We start from the raw sequence: 20,633 nt of genomic DNA on the forward strand, positions 1-20,633 counted from the left end.
CACCCCTTTCACTGTGTACATCCCCCTCCTCACAGATTATTAATTCGTCCCCACTGGAATCCACCATCTCAGGTCCCTGTGTACTTTCTGGAGGCAATTGCTGGTGAATGTCTCCACGGAGGAATTGATTATAATTCATTTTGATGAACATAATCTTCTCCACATTTTCTGGAAGTAACCTCGTACGCCGATTGCTGACAAGGTGAGCGGCTGCACTAAACACTCTTTCGGAGTACACACTGGAGGGTGGGCAACTTAGGTAAAATAAAGCCAGTTTCTGCAAGGGCCTCCAAATTGCCTCTTTTTCCTGCCAGTATACGTACGGACTGTCTGACGTGCCTACTTGGATGCGGTCACTCATATAATCCTCCACCATTCTTTCAATGGTGAGAGAATCATATGCAGTGACAGTAGACGACACGTCAGTAATCGTTGGCAGGTCCTTCAGTCCGGACCAGATGTCAGCACTCGCTCCAGACTGCCCTGCATCACCTCCAGCGGGTGGGCTCGGAATTCTTAGCCTTTTCCTCGCAGCCCCAGTTGCGTGAGAATGTGAAGGAGGAGCTGTTGACGGGTCACGTTCCGCTTGACTTGACAATTTTCTCACCAGCAGGTCTTTGAACCTCTGCAGACTTGTGTCTGCCGAAAAGAGAGATACAACGTAGGTTTTAAATCTAGGATCGAGTATGGTGGCCAAAATGTAGTGCTCTGATTTCAACAGATTCACCACCCGTGAATCCTGGTTAAGCGAATTAAGGGCTCCATCCACAAGTCCCACATGCCTAGCGGAATCGCTCTGTTTTAGTTCCTCCTTCAATGTCTCCAGCTTCTTCTGCAAAAGCCTGATGAGGGGAATGACCTGACTCAGGCTGGCAGTGTCTGAACTGACTTCACGTGTGGCAAGTTCAAAGGGTTGCAGAACCTTGCACAATGATGAAATCATTCTCCACTGCGCTTGAGTCAGGTGCATTCCCCCTCCTTTGCCTATATCGTAGGCAGATGTATAGGCTTGAATGGCCTTTTGCTGCTCCTCCATCCTCTGAAGCATATAGAGGGTTGACTTCCACCTCGTTACCACCTCTTGCTTCAGATGATGGCAGGGCAGGTTCAGGACTGTTTGCTGGTGCTCCAGTCTTCGGCACGCGGTGGCTGAATGCCGAAAGTGGCCCGCAATTCTTCGGGCCACCGACAGCATCTCTTGCACGCCCCTGTCGTTTTTTAAATAATTCTGCACCACCAAATTCAATGTATGTGCAAAACATGGGACGTGCTGGAATTTGCCCAGATGTAATGCACGCACAATATTGCTGGCGCTGTCCGATGTGACAAATCCCCAGGAGAGTCCATTTGGGGTAAGCCATTCTGCGATGATGTTCCTCAGTTTCCGTAAGAAGTTGTCAGCTGTGTGCCTCTTCTGGAAAGCGGTGATACAAAGCGTAGCCTGCCTAGGAACGAGTTGGCGTTTGCGAGATGCTGCTACTGGTGCCGCCGCTGCTGTTCTTGCTGCGGGAGGCAATACATCTACCCAGTGGGCTGTCACAGTCATATAGTCCTGAGTCTGCCCTGCTCCACTTGTCCACATGTCCGTGGTTAAGTGGACATTGGGTACAACTGCATTTTTTAGGACACTGGTGACTCTTTTTCTGAGGTCTGTGTACATTTTCGGTATCGCCTGCCTAGAGAAATGGAACCTAGATGGTATTTGGTACCGGGGACACAGTACCTCAATCAAGTCTGTAGTTGCCTGTGAATTAACGGTGGATAACGGAAACACATTTCTCACTGCCCAGGCTGCCAAGGGATTTGGTACCGGGCACACACTACCTCAAACAATTCTCTAAGTCCCACTGTACTAATGGCGGATACCGGACACACATCTAACACCAACATGGCTGTCAAGGCCTCAGTTATCCGCTTTGCAGCAGGATGACTGCTGTGATATTTCATCTTCCTCGCAAAGGACTGTTGGACAGTCAATTGCTTACTGGAAGTAGTACAAGTGGTCTTCCTACTTCCCCTCTGGGATGATGATCGACTCCCAGCAGCAACAACAGCAGAGTCAGGAGCAGTAGGCGTTACACTCAAGGATCCATCGGAGGAATCCCAATCAGGAGAGGACTCGTCAACCTTTCCAGTGACATGGCCTGCAGGACTATTGGCTTTCCTGGGTAAGGAGGAAATTGACACTGAGGGAGTTGGTGGTGTGGTTTGCAGGAGCTTGGTTACAAGAGGAAGGGATTTAGTGGTCAGTGGACTGCTTCCGCTGTCATCCAAAGTTTTTGAACTTGTCACTGACTTATGATGAATGCGCTGCTGGTGACGTATAAGGGAGGATGTTCCGAGGTGGTTAACGTCCTTACCCCTACTTATTACAGCTTGACAAAGGCAACACACGGCTTGACACCTGTTGTCCGCATTTGTGTTAAAATAATTCCACACCGAAGAGGTGATTTTTTTTTTGTAATTTGACCAGGCATGTCAATGGCCATATTCGTCCCACGGACAACAGATGTCTCCCCGGGTGCCTGACTTAAACAAACCACCTCACCATCAGAATCCTGCTTGTCAATTTCCTCCTCAGCGCCAGCAACACCCATATCCTCATCCTTGTGTACTTCAACAGTGACATCTTCAATTTGACTATCAGGAACTGGACTGCGGGTGCTCCTTCCAGCACTTGCAGGGGGCGTGCAAATGGTGGAAGGCGCCACCTTTTCCCGTCCAGTGTTGGGAAGGTCAGGCATCGCAGCCGACACAATTGGACTCTCCTTGGGGATTTGTGATTTAGAAGAACGCACAGTTCTTTGCTGTGCTTTTGCCAGCTTAAGTCTTTTCATTTTTCTAGCGAGAGGATGAGTGCTTCCATCCTCATGTGAAGCTGAACCACTAGCCATGAACATAGGCCAGGGCCTCAGCCGTTCCTTGCCACTCCGTGTCGTAAATGGCATATTGGCAAGTTTACGCTTCTCCTCAGACGCTTTTAATTTTGATTTTTGGGTCATTTTACTGAACTTTTGTGTTTTGGATTTTACATGCACTCTACTATGACATTGGGCATCGGCCTTGGCAGACGACGTTGATGGCATTTCATCGTCTCGGCCATGACTAGTGGCAGCAGCTTCAGCACGAGGTGGAAGTGGCTCTTGATCTTTCCCTATTTTACCCTCCACATTTTTGTTCTCCATTTTTTAATGTGTGGAATTATATGCCAGTATCAATAGCAATGGCCTACTACTATATATACTGCGCACAACTGAAATGCACCACAGGTATGGATGGATAGTATACTTGACGACACAGAGGTAGGCAGAGCAGTGGCCTACTGTACCGTACTGCTATATATTATATACTGGTGGTCAGCAAACTGTGCAAAACTGAAATGCACCACAGGTATGGATGGATAGTATACTTGACGACACGGAGGTAGGTAGAGCAGTGGCCTACTGTACCGTACTGCTATATATTATATACTGGTGGTCAGCAAACTGTGCAAAACTGAAATGCACCACAGGTATGGATGGATAGTATACTTGATGACACAGAGGTAGGTAGAGCAGTGGCCTACTGTACCGTACTGCTATATATTATATACTGGTGGTCAGCAAACTGTGCAAAACTGAAATGCACCACAGGTATGGATGGATAGTATACTTGATGACACAGAGGTAGGTAGAGCAGTGGCCTACTGTACCGTACTGCTATATATTATATACTGGTGGTCAGCAAACTGTGCAAAACTGAAATGCACCACAGGTATAAATGGATAGTATACTTGACGACATGGAGGTAGGTAGAGCAGTGGCCTACTGTACCGTACTGCTATATATTATATACTGGTGGTCAGCAAACTGTGCAAAACTTAAATGCACCACAGGTATGGATGGATAGTATACTTGATGACACAGAGGTAGGTAGAGCAGTGGCCTACTGTACCGTACTGCTATATATTATATACTGGTGGTCAGCAAACTGTGCAAAACTGAAATGCACCACAGGTATGGATGGATATGACGACACAGAGGTAGGTAGAGCAGTGGCCTACTGTACCGTACTGCTATATATTATATACTGGTGGTCAGCAAACTGTGCAAAACTGAAATGCACCACAGGTATGGATGGATAGTATACTTGACGACACAGAGGTAGGTAGAGCAGTGGCCTACTGTACCGTACTGCTATATATTATATACTGGTGGTCAGCAAACTGTGCAAAACTGAAATGCACCACAGATATGGATGGATAGTATACTTGACGACACAGAGGTAGGTAGAGCAGTGGCCTACTGTACCGTACCGCTATATATTATATACTGGTGGTCAGCAAACTGTGCAAAACTGAAATGCACCAAAGGTATGGATGGATAGTATACTTGACGACACAGAGGTAGGTAGAGCAGTGGCCTACTGTACCGTACTGCTATATAGTATATACTGGTGGTCAGCAAACTGTGCAAAACTGAAATGCACCACAGGTATGGATGGATAGTATACTTGACGACACGGAGGTAGGTAGAGCAGTGGCCTACTGTACCGTACTGCTATATATTATATACTGGTGGTCAGCAAACTGTGCAAAACTGAAATGCACCACAGGTATGGATGGATAGTATACTTGATGACACAGAGGTAGGTAGAGCAGTGGCCTACTGTGCCGTACTGCTATATATTATATACTGGTGGTCAGCAAACTGTGCAAAACTGAAATGCACCACAGGTATGGATGGATATGACGACACAGAGGTAGGTAGAGCAGTGCCCTACTGTACCGTACTGCTATATATTATATACTGGTGGTCAGCAAACAGTGCAAAACTGAAATGCACCACAGGTATGGATGGATAGTATACTTGACGACACAGAGGTAGGTAGAGCAGTGGCCTACTGTACCGTACTGCTATATATTATATACTGGTGGTCAGCAAACTGTGCAAAACTGAAATGCACCACAGATATGGATGGATAGTATACTTGACGACACAGAGGTAGGTAGAGCAGTGGCCTACTGTACCGTACCGCTATATATTATATACTGGTGGTCAGCAAACTGTGCAAAACTGAAATGCACCAAAGGTATGGATGGATAGTATACTTGACGACACAGAGGTAGGTAGAGCAGTGGCCTTCTGTACCGTACTCCTATATATTATATACTGGTGGTCAGCAAAATTATGCACTGTACTCCTACTATATACTACATTGCAGCATAGATATGGAGCGTTTTTCAGGCAGAGAACGTATAATACTGGTGGTCACTGGTCAGCAAAACTCTGCACTGTACTCCTCCTATATAATACTGCTGGTCCCCAGTCCCCGCAATAAAGCAGTGTGAGCACAGATATATGCATCACACTGAGCACAGATATGGAGCGTTTTTCAGGCAGAGAACGTACAGTATAATACTGGTGGTCACTGGTCAGCAAAACTCTGCACTGTACTCCTCCTATATAATACTACTGGTCCCCAGTCCCCACAATAAAGCAGTGTGAGCACAGATATATGCAGCACACTGAGCACAGATATGGAGCGTTTTTCAGGCAGAGAACGTATAATACTGGTGGTCACTGGTCAGCAAAACTCTGCACTGTACTCCTCCTATATAATACTGCTGGTCCCCAGTCCCCACAATAAAGCAGTGTGAGCACAGATTTATGCAGCACACTGAGCACAGATATGGAGCGTTTTTCAGGCAGAGAACGTATAATACTGGTGGTCACTGGTCAGCAAAACTCTGCACTGTACTCCTCCTATAATGCTGCTGGTCCCCAGAATAAAGATATTTGCAGCCCCCTGAAAGTTCTGAAACAAAGTGAGAGGACGCCAGCCACGTCCTCTCACTATCATTTCCAATGCACGAGTGAAAAATGGCGGCGATGCGCGGCTCCTTATATAGAATCCGAATCTCGCGAGAATCCGACAGCGGGATGATGACGTTCGGGCGCGCTCGGGTTAACCGAGCAATACTGGAGTATCCGAGTATGCCTCGGACCCGTGTAAAATGGGTGAAGTTCGGGGGGGTTCGGATTCCGAGGAACCGAACCCGCTCATCACTAACATAAACTCTGCTTTTATATATTAAAATGCACCTATATTTGTTACACATTGTCTATCCACATCAAGTACACTGAAAGCACTGAATGGATCAATGGACCAAGCAAATGTGCTGTACAAATGCTTTCTTGCCATGTCTCTTGCCTAGTTTTGTGTACATGTAACTGAACGTACTGAAGAAAATGGTATGGTTATGGGGCCAGCAGTATATACATAGAGGGCTTCATTTACAGATGGACAAAAGCCCAACCGTCACATGCAAGAAACTGCTTGCTTTACTATGCATGCAAAGTAAGATGAAGAACTGATTTATACTAAGGCCATGCCCAAGGGTAAGTATTGCCCAGGGGCAGGCGGGGGGGGGGGGTATTTAGGGTTAGGAACTACAGGGAGGGTAGCCGTAGCCCCCACCACCCGAGTATTAGCCCTAGCCACCGCCCCCCTAGGATTAGCCGTAGCTGTCACCACCCACTACCACTTTCTTAGCCCTAGGCGGGTAAAGGTAGGGTGTAGGGGAGGGGTAAATAAATTACCCCATCCCCTGTCATCATCCTTAAAGTCGTGAGGCTGCGGCCGGCATCCCTACTGTTGGTATTGCATATCATACCCAGTGTGGCATGTCCCCTGGAGATGCAGCCTATTTAGTGTAGGCCACAGTTCCAGATAGGCCTTCTGGGAGGAATACATTTAAGGCTACCCAAACCATGAAGTAAATGTCCCTGCCAGTAATGATGTAAATCAGAACACATATATTAATTTAAAAATATTAATAATAAAAATTCAAAGTTAGCTTCACTTCCTAGAACTGTAACTAGCACAAGTGCGTATATCCTGGCCTGGTTGCCACTACTGTATGTGAGTCAACAGTGTAGGTTCCTCCAAAAAAGCCGCAATCAGCGCCACCTTTGTCAGACTGAGCTGACCACAGTCTAATAGATTGTTATAATGTGAGCCAATTATAAAGGCATATCCCTTATATATGGGTGCAGAAGGCATTATCGTGCTATCCAGTTATAACCCAATTTTATCTAGTGATGAGCGGGTTCGGATCCTCGGGATCCGAACCCGCCCGAACTTCACCTTTTTTTTCACGGGTCCGAGCAGCTCGGATCCTCCCACCTTGCTCGGTTAACCCGAGCGCGCCCGAACGTCATCATCCCGCGGTTGGATTCTCGCGAGATTCGTATTCTATATAAGGAGCCGCGCGTCGCCGCCATTTTTCACTCGTGCATTGGAGATGATCGTGAGAGGACATGGCTGGCGTCCTCTCAGTTTCTATGTTCAGTGTGCTGCAAGTATCTGTGCTCAGTGTGCTGCAAATATCTGTGCTCAGTGTGCTAATTGTTTTATTGTGGGGACTGGGGACCAGCAGTATTATATTAAAGGAGGACAGTGCAGAGTTTTGCTGACCAGTGACCTCCAGTATTATACGTTCTCTGCCTGAAAAACACTCCATATCTGTGCTGCATTGTAGTATATAGTAGGAGGACAGTGCAGAATTTTGCTGACCACCAGTATATAATATATATAGCAGTACGGTACAGTAGTCCACTGCTCTACCTACCTCTGTGTCGTCAAGTATACTATCCATCCATACCTGTGGTGCATTTCAGTTTTGCACAGTTTGCTGACCACCAGTATATACTATATAGCAGTACGGTACAGAAAGCCACTGCTCTACCTACCTCTGTGTCGTCAAGTATACTATCCATCCATACCTGTGGTGCATTTCAGTTTTGCACAGTTTGCTGACCACCAATATATACTATATAGCAGTACGGTACAGTAGGCCACTGCTCTACCTACCTCTGTGTCGTCAAGTATACTATCCATCCATACCTGTGGTGCATTTCAGTTTTGCACAGTTTGCTGACCACCAGTATATACTATATAGCAGTACGGTACAGTAGGCCACTGCTCTACCTACCTCTGTGTCGTCAAGTATACTATCCATCCATACCTGTGGTGCATTTCAGTTTTGCACAGTTTGCTGTCCACCAGTATATACTATATAGCAGTACGGTACAGTAGGCCACTGCTCTACCTACCTCTGTGTCGTCAAGTATACTATCCATCCATACCTGTGGTGCATTTCAGTTTTGAACAGTTTGCTGTCCACCAGTATATAATATATAGCGGTACAGTAGGCCACTGCTCTACCTACCTCTGTGTCGTCAAGTATACTATCCATCCATACCTGTGGTGCATTTCAGTTTTGCACAGTTTGCTGACCACCAGTATATACTATATAGCAGTACGGTACAGTAGGCCAATGCTCTACCTACCTCTGTGTCGTCAAGTATACTATCCATCCATACCTGTGGTGCATTTCAGTTTTGCACAGTTTGCTGTCCACCAGTATATACTATTAAGCAGTACGGTACAGTAGGCCACTGCTCTACCTACCTCTGTGTCGTCAAGTATACTATCCATCCATACCAGTGGTGCATTTCAGTTTTGCACAGTTTGCTGACCACCAGTATATACTATATAGCAGTACGGTACAGTAGGCCACTGCTCTACCTACCTCTGTGTCGTCAAGTATACTATCCATCCATACCTGTGGTGCATTTCAGTTTTGCACAGTTTGCTGTCAACCAGTATATAATATGTAGCAGTACGGTACAGTAGGCCACTGCTCTACCTACCTCTGTGTCGTCAAGTATACTATCCATCCATACCTGTGGTGCATTTCAGTTTTGCACAGTTTGCTGTCCACCAGTATATAATATATAGCAGTACGGTACAGTAGGCCACTGCTCTACCTACCTCTGTGTCGTCAAGTATACTATCCATCCATACCTGTGGTGCATTTAAGTTGTGCGCAGTATATATAGTAGTAGGCCATTGCTATTGATATATTACTGGCATATAATTCCACACATTAAAAAATGGAGAACAAAAATGTGGAGGGTAAAATAGGGAAAGATCAAGATCCACTTCCACCTCGTGCTGAAGCTGCTGCCACTAGTCATGGCCGAGACGATGAAATGCCATCAACGTCGTCTGCCAAGGCCGATGCCCAATGTCATAGTAGAGAGCATGTAAAATCCAAAAAAATAAAGCTCAGTAAAATGACCAAAAAATCTAAATCAAAATCGTCTGAGGAGAAGTGTAAACTTGCCAATGTGCCATTTACGACACGGAGTGGCAAGGAACGGCTGAGGCCCTGGCCTATGTTCAAGGCTAGTGGTTGAGAATGGAAGCACTCATCCTCCTGCTAGAAAACTTAAAAGAGTTAAGATGGCAAAAGCACAGCAAAGAACTGTGCGTTCTTCTAAATCACAAATCCCCAAGGAGAGTCCAATTGTGTCGGTTGCGATGCCTGACCTTCCCAACACTGGACGGGAAGAGGTTGCGCCTTCCACCATTTGCACGCCCCCTGCAAGTGCTGGAAGGAGCACCCGCAGTCCAGTTCTTGATAGTCAAATTGAAGATGTCACTGTTGAAGATATACCAGGATGAGGATATGGGTGTTGCTGGCGCTGAGGAGGAAATTGACAAGGAGGATTCTGATGGTGAGGTGGTTTGTTTAAGTCAGGCACCCGGGGAGACACCTGTTGTCCGTGGGACGAATATGGCCATTGACATGCCTGGTCAAAATACAAAAAAAAATCACCTCTTCGGTGTGGAATTATTTCAACAGAAATGCAGACAACTGGTGTCAAGCCGTGTGTTGCCTTTGTCAAGCTGTAATAAGTAGGGGTAAGGACGTTAACCACCTACGAACATCCTCCCTTATACGTCACCTGGACCGCATTCATCAGAAGTCAGTGACAAGTTCAAAAACTTTGGATGACAGCGGAAAGAGGTCCACTAACCACTTAATCCGTTCCTCTTGTAACCAAGCTTCTGCAAACCACACCACCAACTCCCTCAGTGTCAATTTCCTCCTTAGAAGGGAAAGCCAATAGTCCTGCAGGCCATGTCACTGTCAACGCTGACGAGTCCTCTCCTGCCTGGGATTCCTCCGATGCATCCTTGAGTGTAACGCCTACTGCTGCTGGCGCTGCTGTTTTTGCTGCTAGGAGTCGATCGTCATCCCAGAGGGGAAGTCGGAAGACCACTTGTACTACTTCCAGTAAGCAATTGACTGTCCAGCAGTCCTTTGCGAGGAAGATGAAATATCACAGCAGTCATCCTGCTGCAAAGTGGATAACTCAGGCCTTGGCAGCCTGGGTGGTGAGAAACGTGTTTCCGGTTTCCACCGTTAATTCACAGGGAACTAGAGACTTGATTGAGGTACTGTGTCACCGGTACCAAATACCATCTTGGTTCCATTTCTCTAGGCAGGCGATACCGAAAATGTACACAGACCTCAGAAAAAGAGTCACCAGTGTCCTAAAAAATGCAGTTGTACACAATGTCCACTTAACCACGGACATGTGGACAAGTGGAGCAGGGCAGACTCAGGACTACATGACTGTGACAGCCCACTGGGTAGATGTATTGCCTCCCGCAGCAAGAACAGCAGCGGCGGCACCAGTAGCAGCATCTCGCAAACGCCAACTCGTTCCTAGGAAGGCTACGCTTTGTATCACCGCTTTCCATAAGAGGCACACAGCTGACAACCTCTTACGGAAACTGAGGAACATTATCGCAGAATGGCTTACCCCAATTGGACTCTGCTGGGGATTTATGACATCGGACAACGCCACCAATATTGTGCGTGCATTACATCTGGGCATATTCCAGCACGTCCCATTTTTTGCACATACATTGAATTTGGTGGTGCAGAATTATTTAAAAAAATGACAGGGGCGTGCAAGAGATGCTGTCGGTGGCCCGAAGAATTGCGGGCCACTTTCGGCATTCAGCCACCACGTGCCGAAGACTGGAGCACCAGCAAACAGTCCTGAACCTGCCCTACCATCATCTGAAGCAAGAGGTGGTAACGAGGTGGAAGTCAACCCTCTATATGCTTCAGAGGATGGAGGAGCAGCAAAAGGCCATTCAAGCCTATACATCTGCATATGATATAGGCAAAGGAGGGGGAATGCACCTGACTCAAGCGCAGTGGAGAATGATTTCAACGTTGTGCAAGGTTCTGCAACCCTTTGAACTTGCCACACGTGAAGTCAGTTCAGACACTGCCAGCCTGAGTCAGGTCAGTCTCCTCATCAGGCTTTTGCAGAAGAAGCTGGAGACATTGAAGGAGGAGCTAAAACAGAGCGATTCCGCTAGGCATGTGGGACTTGTGGATGGAGCCCTTAATTCGCTTAACCAGGATTCACGGGTGGTCAATCTGTTGAAATCAGAGCACTACATTTTGGCCACCGTGCTCGGTCCTAGATTTAAAACCTACGTTGTATCTCTCTTTCCGGCAGACACAAGTCTGCAGAGGTTCAAAGACCTGCTGGTGAGAAAATTGTCAAGTCAAGCGGAACGTGACCCGTCAACAGCTCCTCCTTCACATTCTCCCGCAACTGGGGCTGCGAGGAAAAGGCTAAGAATTCCGAGCCCACACGCTGGCGGTGATGCAGGGCAGTCTGGAGTGAGTGCTGACATCTGGTCCGGACTGAAGGACCTGCCAACGATTACTGACATGTCGTCTACTGTCACTGCATATGATTCTGTCACCATTGAAAGAATGGTGGAGGATTATATGAGTGACCGCATCCAAGTAGGCACGTCAGACAGTCCGTACGTATACTGGCAGGAAAAAGAGGCAATTTGGAGGCCCTTGCACAAACTGGCTTTATTTTACCTAAGTTGCCTCCCCTCCATTGTGTACTCCGAAAGAGTGTTTAGTGCAGCCGCTCACTTTGTCAGCAATCGGCGTACGAGGTTACTTCCAGAAAATGTGGAGAAGATGATGTTCATCAAAAGGAATTATAATCAATTCCTCGGTGGAGACATTCACCAGCAATTGCCTCCACAAAGTACACAGGGACCGGAGATGGTGGATTCCAGTGGGGACGAATTAATAATCTGTGAGGAGGGGGATGTACACAGTGAAAGGGGTGAGGAATCGGACGATGAGGAGGAGGTGGACATCTTGCCTCTGTAAAGCCAGTTTGTGCAAGGAGAGATTGATTGCTTCTTTTTTGGTGTGGGCCCAAACAAACCAGACATTTCAGCCACAGTCGTGTGGCAGACCCTGTCGCTGAAATGATGGGTTTGTTAAAGTGTGCATGTCCTGTTTATACAACATAAGGGTGGGTGGGAGGGCCCAAGGACAATTCCATCTTGCACCTCTTTTTTCTTTTATTTTTCTTTGCACCATGTGCTGTTTGGGGACTATTTTTTTGAAGTGCCATCCTGCCTGACACTGCAGTGCCACTCCTAGATGGGCCAGGTGTTTGTGTCAGCCACTTGTGTCGCTTAGCTTAGCCATCCAGCGACCTTGGTGCACCTCTTTTTTTCTTTGCATCATGTGCTGTTTGGGGACTATTTTTTAAATCTGACATCCTGTCTGACACTGCAGTGCCACTCCTAGATGGGCCAGGTGTTTGTGTCGGCCACTTGGGTCGCTTAGCTTAGTCACACAGCTACCTCATTGCGCCTCTTATTTTCTTTGCATCATGTGCTGTTTGGGGACTATTTTTTTTAAGTGCCATCCTGTCTGACACTGCAGTGCCACTCCTAGATGGGCCAGGTGTTTGTGTCGGCCACTTGTGTCGCTTAGCTTAGCCATCCAGCGACCTTGGTGCACCTCTTTTTTTCTTTGTATCATGTGCTGTTTGGGGACTATTTTTTAAATCTGACATCCTGTCTGACACTGCAGTGCCACTCCTAGATGGGCCAGGTGTTTGTGTCGGCCACTTGGGTCGCTTAGCTTAGTCATCCAGCGACCTTGGTGCAAATTTTAGGACTAAAAATAATATTGTCCCTCATTCCGAGTTGTTCGCTCGCTAGCTGCTTTTAGCAGCATTGCACACGCTAGGCCGCCGCCCTCTGGGAGTGTATCTTAGCTTAGCAGAATTGCGAACAAAAGATTCGCAGAATTGCGAATAGAAATTTCTTAGCAGTTTCTGAGTAGCTCCAGACTTACTCAGCCATTGCGATCAGTTCAGTCAGTTTCGTTCCTGGTTTGACGTCACAAACACACCCAGCGTTCGCCCAGACACTCCCCTGTTTCTTCAGACACTCCCGCATTTTTCCCATAAACGCCAGCGTTTTTTCGCACACGCCCAGGAAACGGCCAGTTTCCGCCCAGAAACACCCACTTCCTGTCAATCACAGTACGATCACCAGAACGATGAAAATTCCTCATTATGCCGTGAGTAAAATACCTAACTTATGTGTAAAATAACTAAGCGCATGCGCTCTGCGAACCTTGCGCATGCGCATTAAGCGACTAATTGCAATATAGCGAAAATCAGCAACGAGTGAACCACTCGGAATGAGCACCCTTGTGAGGTGTGAGGTGTGAGGTGTTCAGAATAGACTGAAAATGAGTGGAAATTATGGTTATTGAGGTTAATAATACTATGGGATCAAAATGACCCCCAAATTCTATGATTTAAGCTGTTTTTGAGGGTTTTTTGTAAAAAAAACACCCGAATCCAAAACACACCCGAATCCGACAAAAAATTTTCAGGGAGGTTTTGCCAAAACGCGTCCGAATCCAAAACACGGCCTCGGAACCGAATCCAAAACCAAAACACAAAACCCGAAAAATTTCCGGTGCACATCTCTAATTTTATCATGTGTTAAATTACCTGTTTTTGGATGATAACTCATGGGATCTGGGATAAGTTCCTGACCCATGCGTTATCGTGCAAAAATGGATCTCCAGCGGCTGTTCATCACAGATAATGCTTCGGGTGCCTGAGGCTAATTGGATACCGGCCTATAACTAAATTGAAAATCCTTGTCAAAATTAACACTGTTGTACATTACATTATAAGCAGTGAGCTACCTTTTCTCTCACTGTTGAGATGACCTATGTTACTTTCAGTCTCTAAAGACTCTGCAGTTAAACAGACAGATGTTTTGCTCATTTATAATACTGGGTTTACTTAAACTAGTAAAGTAAAATGTTTATGGCAGAAAATGTCTTCAGACATCTAAATACATACTGTATATTTACTAACTAGGTGATTCATCGTGCCCTACGGGCGCTCTTCACACCGTCATAAGGGGCTACGACCCCTTAACCCTTGCACACCCTTGTGGCATGCAATATTTTTATTATATGGAGTATTACCTCCAATCATAATTGTGTGAGTGGTTAAATATTGCACGGACAAAGGGCGTGCAATGGTTAAGGGGTCATAGCCCCTTGCAACGGCGTGAACAGCACACGCAGGGCCTGATGTCGCGGGTGGGGAAGGGGCGGTTGCAGGGGTGCCGCGGGTGTGGGAGGGGCGGGTGCGTGGGTGCCGCGGTTGGGGGAGGGGGTCCAGAGCCACCGCGGGTGTGTAGCAGTGGTTGCAGAGGTGCCACAAGTGGGGGAGGGATGGTGCAGCGGTGCTGTGGGTGCGGGGGGGGGCGGGTTCAGGGGGTATTGCGGGTGGGAGAGATGGTCCGGAGCCACCGCGAGGGGTGGAGGGGGGGGTGTAGGTGCCGCGGATGGGGCACGGAGGTACTGCGAGTGGGGGAGGGTCGGGTAATGCTTCTCCTGCTTCTCCTCCTGGAAGCAGCTAAGCTGCTGTCCTCCCTTTGGCAGTGGCTCTCCCGGATACTCGCAAAGCAGCCAAGCGCCGCATTACAGGGAAGATGCACTCAATAAACTACAGCTCCCAGCAGCCCTTAGCACCGAAGCATTCCGGCGCTAAGGGCTGCTGGGAGGCTGTAGTTTATTTAGTGCATCTACTTTCCTGTAATGCGGCACGTTGGGACACCGGTGCTAACAATAGTGACTGGCTGGCAGAACTAACTGACTCGCTGACTCGCTTTTACATTGATTCAGCGTCCAGACAATACCCTCCGTGATATCACCCACTGTATCTGTTACATTAGCCATCTCCGGGCTTTCAGGCCGGCAGCCCAGGCGCTGTATTGCAGAGTCAGGGCCTCTGGGGATCTAAGCGCGGCTGTGGCGGGGAGGCACTTCTTCGACATCACGTGCAAAGGGGGCTCCGGGGCTCAGAGCGTATTCGGCGCAGGGAGGGCTATGAAAGCCTTCCGCTGCGCTGCTTTCATACACATCTATGCCGGTGGCCGCAGCAGCTTTTACTCCACCTGCGTCGTGGCTAGGGAGTGGGTGGACTGGCAGCAGGACATAGGACGCTGCAGTAAAAGGATTTTTTCCCTCATATCTACAGCACAGAGACTTGCTGCAGATGCAGTGCCATACCCTCCAACTGTACCTTCTTGGCAGGTACAGTACCTTTTTTTTATGGTCTGTACCGATTTTTGGCTCTCCAAACTTCCATTGAAAGTATAGGAAAAGGGGCATGGTCACGCCCCTTTACCCGTGGCCACGCCCCCTTTTCAAATTTGTACCGACTTTTATGTGTACAATGGGGGTAATTCCAAGTTGATCGCAGCAGGAAATTTTTTTGCAGTTGGGCAAAACCATGTGCACTGCAGGGGAGGCAGATATAACATTTGCAGAGAGAGTTAGATTTGGGTGGGTTATTTTGTTTCTGTGCAGGGTAAATACTGGCTGCTTTATTTTTACACTGCAAATTAGATTGCAGATTGAACACACCACACCCAAATCTAACTCTCTCTGCACATGTTATATCTGCCTCCCCTGCAGTGCACATGGTTTTGCCCAATTGCTAACAGAATTCCTGCTGCGATCAACTTGGAATTACCCCCCATTGTTGGAGGGTATGTTGCTGCAGATGCAGTGGGCCTATTTTGGGGTGTGGGCCTGGAGCTACAGCTCCATTAGCCCTATTGTTAATCCTGCTCTGGGAGCACACAGCAGCCAAAGGGTAGAGCCTCCCATTGGATGTAACCTGTATGGGAGGACGTTTCTCACCCAATCAGCGGTGGACTGGGTGTGATAGACCTGACACTAACCCAATGAGAGCTCCTATCCACGCCCAGCGTTATACACACAGTCACAGAGTCACAGATCTGGGCTATTATATAGGAGATAAGCTAAAAAAAACCAAATGATAATGGTGCTTTGTGGTACAAAATAACCTCACGAGTGGATTGAGTCGGAGGAGCCGGAAGAGGCTATTAGCCCCTCTGCTAGCTGCGGCCCACTCCCCCAGCATCAGACGGGGGACTCGATTGCGGGCATCTTCCGGCCCTTGGTGAGAGCCGTATCGCGGTGGAGCTGCATCGGCGGACCTGCCTTCACAGTGCAGCTCCCGGCAGTGTGTGTGCCCCTCTCCTCGCGCTCTCCCCTCTCGCCGGTACAAGCCGCAACTCCACTGAGACGCATCGCGGGGAAGCTCTGTCACCGTGTCTCCTCTCAGTGCGGCTCACACCGGTGTGTGCCCCTCTCCTCTCACTCTCCTCCCGCTGGGACGTGCCACGGGAGTGCAGCGACGCCGGGTCTCCCCTCACATTGAGGCCCCCACCTGACACTCTCACCTCCTTCTGGAATACATTGCTGCACAGCCCTGGGGACACCTGTGCTGCCTCTATTGAGGATTCAGGAGGTCCAAGAACATATTGGCAATGTCCTGCACTATTTCTACTCTGAACTGGATCTCCTTCGGGACAAAAATTAAGATTTGGAAAATCGGGAGATACGTAACAACCTTCGTGTTAGCAACGTTCCGGAGACAGTAGCCCCCAGTGATCTTGAACCCTACCTCCTTCGATTGTTTACCTACCTTCTCCCATCTGCGAATGCCTCTGCTTTCCAAAATGAGAGGGCCCACAGAGTCCTACGGCCCAAACCGAGGGACACTGAACCCCCCCAGAGATGTGATCCTTAAATTGCTTTCATTCAAGATTAAGAACCAGATCACTACGGCCAGTAGATCCTCTTCCTGTATTCTGTTTGAGGGTTTGAAGCTCCAAATCTTCCAGGACCTAGCCCCCTCCACTGTAGCGAAGCACAGGGATCTGCGCTCGGTGACTACACTGCTGAGAGAACATGGATATAAATACAAATGGGGATTTCCGTTCCGCCTTCAAGTGGAGGTTTAAGGGAAACCCTATTATACAAAGACCCCTGACGAAGGAAAAGATCTTCTTTGCAAACTGAACCTCAACCCTTCCTCCGGTCCGTCCCACCTCGATGCTCATGCTCTGGACTTTGTACCCTGAAACCTTTTCTTTGTAGATGTATTTGTTTCTTTTCCATTATCTCCATTAGGTTGTACGTTATGTCATGAACCACAGTCTGATATCGAACCTTTGGTATGTATGATATGTATTGCGTCTACTCACACATAGTGTTCTGATCTGTCCCTGTTACGTACCACTAGTATAGGGGGTCATTCCGACCCGATCGCTCACTGCAGTTTGTCGCAGTGCAGCGATCGGGTCAGAACTGCGCATGCGCTGGCACCGCAGTGCGCCAGCGCATGGTAGTCATCAGTGCCCAGTGATCACCTCTAAGACAGAGGGGGGGGCTGAACGGCGGCGTTAAGCCGCCGTTTAGGGGGGGGGCGGGATGCGGCGGCTGCGTGACGAGTCACGCAGCCGCTGTGGCCAGCGGGAGCGATGAGTAACTCCAGGCCAGCCACAGGGATTGCGCTGGCCGGGAGTTACTCCTCAAATACAAAGGCATCGCCGCTGTGCGTCCCCCCGCATGTCTGAGTTTACGATCATAGCTGTGCTAAACTTAGCATAGCTACGATCAACTCGGAATGACCCCCATAGTTCTATGTTGATGCATATTTGGTTGCCGATAATACCCACTTTCTTATTAGGCGCAATGTAGCATAATTGCTCTGGGTGGGAAATGTTGGCTCTCCGCCAGGCCTCACCACCCCCGATTTTAGGGATTATTTTATTTGTAGTTGTATATTTGATTTTGTGACTCGGGTTTACCCCCGAATTCTGAATCCCGTCCTCGAGCTTGCCCTTTTTTGTCAGAGCTCATTTACTGTTGTTGTCAGCCTTACTTTTTGGCTGTACTAACTACTTCCCTCCTACCCTCACCACAGTTCTGTTTTTTAGTTGTAATCATATATATATATATATATATATATATATATATATATATATATATATATATACAGGTTGAGCATCCCATATCCAAATATTCCGAAATACGGAATATTCCAAAATACGGACTTTTTTGAATGATAGTGAGATAGTGAAACCTTTGTTTTTTGATGACTCAATGATTGTAAACAAACTTTGTTTAATACAGAAAGTTATTAAAATATTGTATTAAATGACCTTCAGGTTGTGTGTATAAGGTGTATATGGAACATAAATGAATTGTGTGAATGTAGACACACTTTGTTTAATGCACAAAGTTATAAAAAATATTGGCTAAAATTGCCTTCAGGCTTTCTGTATAAGGTGTATATATAACATAAATACATACTGTGCTTAGATTTAGGTCCCATCACCATGATATCTCATTATGGTATGCAATTATTCCAAAATACGGAAAAATCCGATATCCAAAATACATCTGGTCCAAGCATTTTGGATAAGGGATACTCAACCTGTATATATATTTTTAGCAGAGTCCAGACCCCCTCTTCCCTTTTATTTTCTATTATTTTTTTTTTTTTTCACCTATAACCATGCAGTTTACTTGTCTCACCATTAACACTAAGGGCCTTAACACCCCACAGAAGCGCTCTCACTTATTCCATTCCTTAAAGCGCCTCCGCGGCTATTGTGTTTTTCTCCAAGAAACCCACCTCAAGTCAAGGAATCATCCCTCGTTAGTCTCCAAACACTACCCAAATGTATACTACTCTAATAATATTTCTAAATGGAATGGTGTAGCCATACTGCTCCGCTCCGCCTTTCCTTTCGTTCTCTCCGACTCCAAAAGTGACCCCGAAGGTTGATTTCTTATTCTCAAGGGCAAGTTGGGACATGAGGAGGTGACCCTAGCCAACATTTATGCCCCTAATTCGGGCCACTCTCACTTTTTCAATACGTTTTTTTCATATCCTCTGTCACAACTGAGGGCCTGAGCTGACGGGAGGCAGCCTCAGTTGTAGGGGCTGAGATGTAACGGAACCTGGGAGGTTGTATCAGACCCCTAGACATGTAAGTAACATGTAGAATAACTGCCCGAAGGCGTGACCACGACAACCAGGATAAAAGTCAATGATGTTTATTATGACAAACTCCGTAACACAGCAGCAGTAAAAGGAAACATAAAAGTCAACAGAGGATAAATACAATTCCTGGGTACTACAGGGTGGCAAGGGCCACAGGCACTGGTAGTGTGAGACAGTTCTTATAATCTTCTAGTTGGAAAGTCCTTACCAGGCCTGACTGTAGCAATGGAGAGAACCCAGGATCGTACCAGCTGATGTTCCAGGAAAGGCTGGGCTGCTGAAGGTAAAACGGCTGCTGTGGATACTGGCTGGAACCAGACTGTTGTTGGTACGGAGTGGATACTGGCTGGAACCAGTTAAATAATAAACGAACTTGAGAGCGATGAAATAATAATGGAGTTTGGAGTTTGAGAGCGGTGAAATAATAATACTGGTGGAGAGTGGTAAACTGCAGAAAAGGACACCGGCCCTTTAAGAGAAGCTGTACACTGCTGGAAGCTGGACTGGAAGCAGGTGATTGTTTGAGAGCGGTGAAATAATAATACCGGTGGAGAGTGGTAAACTGCAGAAAGGACACCGGCCCTTTAAGAGAAGCTGTACACTGCTGGAAGCTGGGCTGGAAGCAGGTGATTGTTGTAGCTGGAAACAGGTGAGTCCAGAATGGATCGGAGAGTCAGGCTACACCGCAGATGGAATGCTGGTGCGGGTCTCTATAGCAGAAGTCTGGAGACAGGAGCTGGAACCTGGAAGACAACCACAGGAGAGAGACAAACTGGAACTAGGTTAGACAACCAAAGCACTGACGCCTTCCTTGCTCAGGCACAGCATACTTATACCTGCAGCAAGGAAGGGGTTGGCTAGGCAATTATGCAAATCAACAATACAGACAGCAGATTGGTGGAAATAATCAGATGACAAAATCCAAGATGGCTGCGCCCATGCAGACACTTGGAGGGAAGTTTGGTTTGTAATCCATGTGAGAATTGAAACAGTAATGGCGACGCCGGCCACAGGAGACAGGAGACGCCAGACTGACAAGCGCACATTTAACCACGCGGGCACAGCGGAGGCCGCGGCTGATGAAATCACCACTCTGACATTCTGCATGTGGAAACTCAGGAACAGCGGAATCCGGTCCTGAAACGCTGAGCCAGCCTTAGGAGGCATCTGAAGGGTAAGTAATGGCGTCCAGATACCCGGATCGTGACAGCACCCCCCCCCCCCCCTTTAGGAGTGGCCCCAGGACACTTCTTAGGCTTTAAAGGAAACTTTGCGTGGAAATTTCGGACCAAGGCAGGAGCATGGACGTCTGAGGCATTGGTCCAAGAGCGTTCTTCAGGACCATAGCCCTTCCAGTCAATGAGGTATTGTAACTGACCGTAACGGAAACGTGAGTCCAAAATCTTGGCCACCTCGTACTCGACTCCCCGTTGAGTCTGAACTTTGGGAGCTGGAGGAAGTGCGGAATGAAACCGATTCAGGATCAGCGGTTTCAACAAAGAAACATGAAATGTCCTGGGTATT

The sequence above is a fragment of the Pseudophryne corroboree genome, chromosome 7, assembly GCF_028390025.1.
Source record: "Pseudophryne corroboree isolate aPseCor3 chromosome 7, aPseCor3.hap2, whole genome shotgun sequence".
Lineage (NCBI taxonomy): Eukaryota > Metazoa > Chordata > Amphibia > Anura > Myobatrachidae > Pseudophryne > Pseudophryne corroboree.